We start from the raw sequence: 9,290 nt of genomic DNA, 5'->3' as shown, positions 1-9,290 counted from the left end.
GATTTAAGGAAGAAATTATACCAATTCTCTACAATCTCTTCCAGAAGATAGAAACAGAGGAAATACTTCCTAATTTATTTGGTAATACCAAAACCAGACAAAGATATTACAAAAAAGAAAACTAGAGACCAATATCTCTCATGAACATAGATGCAAAAATCCTAGACAAAATATTACCAAGTGGATTCAACAATGTTAAAAAGAATTATATACCACAACCAAGTTGAATTTATCCTGGATATGCAAGCCTGGTTCAACATTGGAAATCAATTAATGTAACCCATCACATCAACAGCGTAAAGAAGAAATAGCACATTATATTATGTATAAAAAGCATGACGAGGGGTGCCTGGGTGGCTCAGTTGGTTGAGCGGCCGACTTCTGCTCAGGTCATGATCTCGCAGTTGGTGAGTTCGAGCCCCGCGTCGGGCTCTGTGCTGACAGCTCAGATTTCAGCTGTTTCAGATTCTGTGTCTCCCTCTCTCTGACCCTCCCCTGTTCATGCTCTGTCTCTCCCTGTCTCAAAAATAAATAAAACGTTAAAAAAATATATTAAAAAAAAGGCATGACAAAATCCAGCACCTATTCATCATTTGAAAAATAACTCTTGGTAAATTAGGAATAGAGAGAAACTTCCTCAACTTGATAAAGGTCATCTACAAAACCTATAGCTAACATTATATTTAATGATGAGAAATAGAAGCTTTCCCACTAAAATCAAGAATAAGGCAAGGATGTCCCATCTTGCCACGTGTTTTCAAGATCATATTGGAAGCCCTAACACAGTAAAACAAGAAAACAAGATAAAAGGTATGCTGATTAGGAAGAGAGAAATAAAATTCTTTGCTCACAGATGACATGATCAGAAAATCCAAACTAATTGACAAAAAAGAAACTCTCCCAGAAGTAATAAGTAATTACAGCAAGGTTGCAAAATAGAAAGTTAATATTGAAAAATATATTTAAAGATTGAAAAATGTTGAAAGTCAATTACTTTTCGGGGCGCCTGGGTGGCGCAGTCGGTTAAGCGTCCGACTTCAGCCAGGTTACGATCTCACGGTCCGTGAGTTCGAGCCTCGCGTCAGGCTCTGGGCTGATGGCTCGGAGCCTGGAGCCTGTTTCCGATTCTGTGTCTCCCTCTCTCTCTGCCCCTCCCCCGTTCATGCTATGTCTCTCTCTGTCCCAAAAATAAAAATTAAAAAACAAAAAAAACAAAAAAAACAAAAAAAAAAACCGTTGAAAGTCAATTACTTTTCTATGTACTATTAATGAACAAGAGAAATTTACACATTACCATTTATATTAACACTCCCTCAAATAACTTATTTATTTATTTATTTATTTATTTATTTTAGAAAAATGAAAGCTGATTTTTATTTTATCATCAGTAGCTATTCTTTAAATATGAACATACATATCTAGTATTCCACACATCACAGTTTTTAACATTAGTTAATGAAGCTTAAACATACAACATATATCCTTACAAAAAAAGTCAAATGCAAACTTAAAAATTTAAACAAAAGTCTTATTAATTTAAAAAACATTTGTGTTGGGTACCATTTGTACAACACAATTAATTTAAACATTTTCATTTTGGCTGCACATGAAAAAAGTGGCAGTAGAAAATAAAATGACTGAGGATTTTCAAATAGCAGAATAAGCAATTTTGCCTTGAAGGAAAAGCAATATTAAATACCAGCCATTCTGGTACCAGTGCATTCTCAGCCACTGCAGAATACTGTCTTCTATCCACAGCAGGCGCCTGCCCCAGAGCTGCTATTGCGCATGGATCCGATTTGCTTGAAGATAGTCTCGTCATTCAAATGTTTTGTTGTTTACCTGAGAGCATTTAGAAGACTTTCTACACTATTGGGATATTGGTCCTTAAGAACTTTGATACAACCTTTCATATCAATTTTTGAAGTTTTGGCAAATGCTCCCACTAAATTGTACACGTCATAGAGTATTATGACACCCACCATTACCCTCAAGCAGAATGACACCGTCTCTTTGTTTGTAAATCTGCTTCTGTATTCCGGTGTTTCGAGCGTGACTCTGCATACACTAGCCGTGGTGCTTAGACAGTCTATGGTATTTTCTTTGGTAAATTTTTATTTTCTGATACAAATTTTGTTGTGGCATCACTTAAGGTTTTCAGCATTGGGACTGCCCCAGCATAAAACAAAGACAGTCGATTTGCCAATTTATTATTTACTTCATTTTCTCCTTTTGCTGCACCATTATTAATCCTCATAAGACTCAATGTTCTTCTATAATACAGAAATCATTCTGTATGGAGGGATTTGTCATCTTGAGTTTGTCCAACCGGAGTGTGAAGAGTCTCCGCAAGCTGTTTAGCAAGAGCTTGCTCTCGCTCTAGATGCTGCGTGGAAGAGTATGGGGTACTTGTCAAGGCTCCCAGAAGATCTCTTAGTGCTTCTTCTAACCTCTAAGAAAATTCATAAAATTTCTTTAAAAAATTTTTTTAATGTTTATTTTTGACAGAGAGAGACACAGAGCATGAGCAGGGGAGGGGCAAGAGAGAGCAGGAGACACAGAATCTGAAACAGGCTCCAGGCTCTGAACTGTCAGCACAGAGCCCGATGCGGGGCTCGAACTCACAGACCGCGAGATCATGACCTTAGCCGAAGTTGGATGCTCAACCGACTGAGCCACCCAGGGGCCCCCAAATTTCTTTAATTTGCATACTAGTGGAACAACTGCACCTCAAGCCTTCTCATCTGCTGGATGCTGGATTGCATCTCGCATTTCATGACCACCTCCTCTATGTTATTGCAAATCTTCCAAGATACCTTCTGCATCTTTTAATACTACATTCACCTGATTACAAATTTCCTTCTCAAACTCTTTAGGCTGGGCATTTTAAAACTCAAGGAAAAAATTTGACCCCTGCTCAACATCTGTGCATGTCAAAACTTTAAGATTCCTCATGTTAAGGTACCTCTTCTACTGAAAGAAATCTTCAGCCAGTGCTGGTGATTCTGTTCTTGTCATTCTATCAACTTGGTAACCTTGAATGAATTATTCAAACTCCAGGCCTCAGTTTCTTGCCAAGCCACCAGCACTCACATAAAAGGAGGACACTTGCCCACACCACCTCCCACTGTGTCCCATCCCCCTCAAATAACATATTTAAAGATAAATCTAACAAAATATGTGCAAGATATATACAAAGAAACTACAAACTCTGATAGAAGAACTCAAAGAACTAAATAAATGGAGAGATATTCCATGTTCATGGATAAGAAGATATTGCCAAGGTGTCAGTTCTTCCCAACTTGAACCATAGAGTCAATACAATCCCGATAAAAACCCCACCAGTTTTTGGATATCAACAAACTGATTCTTTCTATATGGAAAGACAAAAACAAAATCAAAGAAAAATATCCAACCCAATATTGAAGGAGAAGAACAAAGTCAGAAAACTGATACTACTTGACCTCAAGACTTACTATAAGGCTACATAATCAAGACAGTGTGGTATTAGTGAAAAAATAGACAAATAGATCAGTGGAACAGAATGGAGAGTCCAGAAATAGACTCATATACATATTGTTAACTAATCTTTGACAAAGGTATAAAGGCATTGGAGAAAAGATGGTCTTTTCAACAAATGGCGCTGGAACAACTGGACCTTCACATACAAAGAACTGAATCTAAACACAGACCTTACATCCTTCACAAAAATTAATTCTAAATGGATCATATACCTAAATGCAAGATTCAAAACTACAAAACTTCTAGAGGATAACATAGTTTTCTCCTAATCTAGATGACTTTGGCTTTGGCAATGACTTTTTAGGTACAACACCAATGCACAATCTGTGAAAGAAACAAATAATAAGCTGGATTTCATTATAATTAAAAACTTCTGCTCTGCAAAAGACAATGTCAAGGAGAATGAGAATATAAGCCACAGAATGGAAGAAAATATTTGCAAAAGGATTATAAATACCTGTTAGTCAAAATATAAAGAATTTTTCAAAACTCAATGATAAGAAAATGTGCTCAATTAAATAATGGGAAACAGACCCAAAGAAATACCTCACCAAATAAAATACACAGATGCAGGTAAGCATAGGAAAAGATGCCCCACATCATATGTCATTAGGGAAATTCAAATTAAAACAATGAAATTCCACCATACACCTGTCAGAATAGCCAAATCTAGAACACTGATGACAACAAATACTGGTGAAGATGTGGAACAACAGGAACTCTCATTCTTTGTTGGTAGGAAAGCAAAATGGTACAGCCACTTTGGAAGACATTTTGGAAGTCTCCTATACTACTAAACATACACTTTCCATAAGATCCAGCAATCAAGTTCTTTGGTATTTACACAAATTACTTGAAAATGTATGTTTACATAACAACCTGCACATGGATGTTTATAGCAGATTTATTCATGATTGCCTATATTTGGAAGCGAGAAAGATGTCCTTTAGTAGGTGAATGAATAAATAAACTGGTACATTCAAAAAATTGAATATTATTCAGTGCTAAAAAGAAGTGATCTTATGAAGCCATGAAAAGATATTGAGGAAACTTCAATTCATATTATTAAGTGAAAGAAACCAATCTGGAAAGCTACATAGTGTATGATTCCAACTATATGGTACCCTGAAAAAGGCAAAACTATAGAGACAGTAAAAAGATCAGTGGTTGCCAGGGGTTGGGGGAAAGGGAGGGATGCGCAAATGGAACACAGAGGATTTCTAGGGAAGCAAAATTATTCTGGATGATACTATAGTGGTGAATACATGTGATTTTACGTTTGTCAAAGCCCAAGGAATGTACAACACCAATAAAAAGCTCTCACATAAACTATGAACTTTGGGTGATAATGTGCTAATGTAGGTTCATTGATTATAACAAATATACTATTACATCAAAGGATTTTAATATTAGGGGTGGTTATGTGTAGTGGGGCAGGGTATATATGGGAAATCTGTGTACCTTCCACTTAATTTTGCTGTGAGTCTAAAACTGCTCTTAATAAAGTCATTTAAAAAGAGAAAATTTATTATATATATTCTGTAAATGAAAAATCATTATTAGCTATGAACAGAAAATAACTCTAGCTTCCTTTATTCCTTGCTTCCTTTCCTGAAAAATTCAGTCCAAAAGTCAGCAGGTGGTTCCAAGCAGAGTAAGTCTGTGTGGATTGCGGAGCAGCCCACTGTGAAGTGTCAAAAATATCAAGAGGATAACATCCCTGCAACATGGGATGGGATACCAGAGTCTATGCATGGAGGCAGTGGCGGTGATGACCCAATGCAATGTGTCGAAGCCTGGGAAGAGTGAAGAATTTATCCATACATGGTAAATAGGTGCATGTAAGGTAAGATGGATAGGGTGTAGGGCAGCAAGTGGGATGAAGAAGACAACTGTGTAAGACAGTATGGAGTTTTAGAACTCTAGCTGGGTAAAGATGGCAACCATGGGGTAGGGTGTCAGGTCCAGGAAAGATGAAGAAGAAAACTGTGTATTGAGGGGTGATGGTAGCAGCAGCCAATGCAGGATGTTGGAGCCTGAGCAGGGTCAGAAGGATACATGTAATGGAGATACAAGAGGTATTAGTGTAAGATGCCAAAGCCCAAGTAGGGTGAAAGGGCATCTGTGCATGGGACAGTCATGATGATTGGAGACTGGCTATATATAGGAGGGTTGCTCCAAGAATTAAATAGATTGAAATAGATGGATGGTAATGGGAGCCAGTTTTCTCATTGTTGGAGAAGGGAGTTATAAGTATAAAAGGGAAGAAAGTGGAATGAAACCTGAGGTGTTGGATTGAATTTAGTATGAACTTATGATAGTAGTGAGAGAGATAGAAGAGTTAAAAATAAACAAGTAAAGAAACAAACAAACAAACAGAGAGGGCTTGGGAACAATGACATCCCAATACCAATGAGCACACATAATACCCAGACCTTGGTTTCTAAATACCATTCTCCACTAAAAGTAACCAGAACTCCTTAGGGAAATGGCTGATTCTAGGGCTATGGCTGAAGATCCTAGAGAACCTTGTGGCGGGAAGCAAGGAAGTGCTTGGAGAGAATGATTGGACATGTCAAAAGGAGAAAGGACATACTGGAGAGCTTCTTACTGACCAAACCTGAGACAATTTGAATACCAAAATAAATAATGATCTATAAGAGATTATAGCCAATAGAATAAGATAGGATTTTATGAGTATACACATAAATAATTTCATGGATAGAAGAAAAGTTTTTTTTTTCTCTCAGCAGAAATGTTCATAGAATAACAGAATGAGAAATTCACTGTTTGATAACCATCAGAGTAATGACTAATTCATCCAAGAAACATCAATGGATGCTAAAATTAGTCCTTAAAATGTAACAAGGAACAGGATATTTACATAATATCAATGTATCTCCCTACAAAATACATTTATACAAAGTGTATAAATTACTAAAGATAAAAGAGTAGCTTTCTTTACAGTGGAAAAACTGGCAGACATCACCTTAATTAAGTAATCAGAGTTAACATTAGCAGTAATGGGACAAATCAACACATGTGCTCTCTGAGAGGATGCAGAGAGGAACGATATATCACCTCTGTGATATTTTGCCAAAGATGCATAATCTGGATCTAATCATGAAGAAATGTCAGACAAATGCAAATTGAAGGACACTTTACAAAATAACTCACCTGGGATCTTTGAAAGTGTTGAGATCATGAAAGTCAAGGAAAGACTGACAAACTGTTTCAGACTGAAAAAAAAAACTAAAGAGATATGACAACTAAATACAGTGAACTTAAACTGGATTATTTTGCTAGAAAAGATGTCTATTTTTGGTGCAATTGGTGAAATCTAATTGAGGGCTGTGACTTATAGGATAATTGCATCTCGGCATTAGCTTCCCAATTTTAAGGGTTATATTTGTGGTCATGAAGAGAATGTGCTTGTTTGTAGGAATTATAGTCAAATATTCAGGGGTGATGAGCTTCATGTCAACAACTTACTCTTCAATAAGGAAAAAATATTATGTAAATTTCTTAAACTTATCTGTACATTTGAGGTTGGTTCATATTAAAGATTATTTTAGTTTAAAAAGAAAGTGACTATAAAATAAGTACAATGAAAACAAAATGTTAAATACTACATTGGGTTGCCTGCTAAGGGCTGGGAGCCTGAAGTCTCCACTCTCTTTTTTAAATGGAGATTGACAAGTGTTTGGTATTAAGGACATGCTTATTAGGGGTGCTTGGGTGGCTCAATAAGTTGAGCATAGGACTCTTCATTTCAGCTCAGGGGAGATCTCATGTGAGATTGAGCAGCCTGCTTGGGTTCTCTCCCTCTCTCTCTGCCACCCCCCCCCCCCCGCTCACTCATGCATGTGTGCACTGTCTCTCAAAATAAATAAATATTTTAAAAAGGACATAATTATAAAAAGATACTTTATTCTGCCATAAAAGAGTGAAAGAAATTAGAAAGGAAAATAACTTTCACTTGATAGGTTTGAATGTTATATAACCTTCTGTGTTTACTTAAAATCATTTCCTATGTCACTGTAAATGTTTGGTCTATTCTTTAGGAAACACTGGAATGCAGTGACCCAAATATATACTTAATAAATGCTGAGTAGATGTCTAAGGGTAACCTGCTTCTTCTTCTTTTTTTTTTAAAGAAGCACTATTTCTTTAAAATAGAGGAATGTGGGCAAAAATAATATTGTTAAGAGAAAGCCCCAAATTATCTCGAGACTTCACCCTATTTGTCTCATATTCTTTCACACCCAACCAAGGTAATGTTTAGTCTCCTTTTGTTAATACTCAATCTCTTAAACCCAGAGTGTCCATAGAATGTTTTACAGAGCCCCAGTCCCCAGTATTCAGCAGCCTATTGACATGTTCACTTATATATCCTACCCATATCACAATGCTTAAATATTCAAAACTAAGCATTTCTTTTTCCTATCTCTATCCCAAGTCTCAAATATGTCCCCCTTCCCCTCATGTCTGCCTTAGTGAGTAACACCCTCATACAACAGTTTTTCAAACTAGGACACAGGGCATCATTCTTGACACCTCTTTACTTCTTTTCACTACCCAGTAGACACTCTCCATAACTGAGTCCTATGAGCCTACCCTAGAATATATCATAGATGCACCCATGTTTCCCCAGAGTCACTGCCTCCATTCCAACCCAAACTCCTGACTGGCCATTCGACTTCCATTCCTGCCCTCTCCAATTTATTCTCCAGACTGCAGCCAGAGCTAATTTTTTTAAAAGATAAAACTGATCTTGTAACTCTCTTCCATAAAATCTTTCAAAGCTGCTCTAATATAATAGCCAGCAGCCACATGTGATTATTAAATTTAAATTAATTAAAATTAAATAAAAGTAAACATTCAGTTCTGTGTTGCACCAACCACATTTTGTGTGTTCAATAGTCACCTGTGGCAAGTGACTGCCATATTGAACAGCATAGACTATAGAACATAGGAACATTCAATTGGATAGTGCTGCTTCAAAGGTTTCCCACTGCTTTTGGACAAAGTTCAAACTTTTGTGAATATCTACAAGGCCCCTCATGACTGGATTTTAGCTCCTTTTCCAACTTTTTTAAATGCTTCTCCCCCAACTAGCCACCATACTCCAGTCATGTGGGATTTCTTCTCATTTCCTCAAATGGACAAATGGCTTGAGAGGGAAAGATGAGCAGGGGAGAGGCAGAGAGAGAGGGAGAGAGAGAATCCCAAGCAGGCTCTGCACTGTCAGCACAGAGCCTAATGTGGGGCTCAAACTCATGAACCGTGAGATTATGACCTCAGCCGAAACCAAGAGAGACACTTACCTGACTGAGCCACCCAGGTGTCCCCCCCCCACACACATCAAGAAACATTTTTAAAGCAGTTTTAGCTTTACAACAAAATTTAAGAAGAAGGAACAGAGATTTCCCATATACCCATGCCTCCATATATGCATAGCCTCTCCCATTCTTAACATCACATGGTACAATTTTTTTTACCAAGGATAAAGCTACAGTGACATGTCATAATCACCTAGAGTCCTTAGTTTACCTTGGGATTCACTTTTGGTGATGTACATTCTATTGGTTTAAACAAATGTAAAATGTATAACGACATATCCACCATGATAATATCATACAGAGTATATTCACTGCCCTAAAACTCCTCTGTGCTCTATCTATTCATCTAACTCCCACTCCCTGGCACTGATGTTTTTACTGTCTCCATAGTTTTGCCTTTTCCAGAATGTCATATAATTGAAATCA

At 37.1% G+C, this 9,290-nt stretch overlaps 1 pseudogene; it reads right to left on the bottom strand.

Moving 5' to 3' along the window:
• Positions 1-1,513: 1,513 nt before the first annotated feature.
• On the bottom strand, positions 1,514-3,038 carry LOC125915199 (CYFIP-related Rac1 interactor B-like; annotated as a pseudogene).
• Between the last annotated feature and the right edge of the window lie 6,252 nt (positions 3,039-9,290).

This window comes from Panthera uncia, assembly GCF_023721935.1.
Source record: "Panthera uncia isolate 11264 chromosome E2 unlocalized genomic scaffold, Puncia_PCG_1.0 HiC_scaffold_19, whole genome shotgun sequence".
Classification (NCBI taxonomy): domain Eukaryota; kingdom Metazoa; phylum Chordata; class Mammalia; order Carnivora; family Felidae; genus Panthera; species Panthera uncia.
Note: the sequence above shows the minus strand (reverse complement) of the source record. Positions and strands in the feature narration are given on the sequence as shown.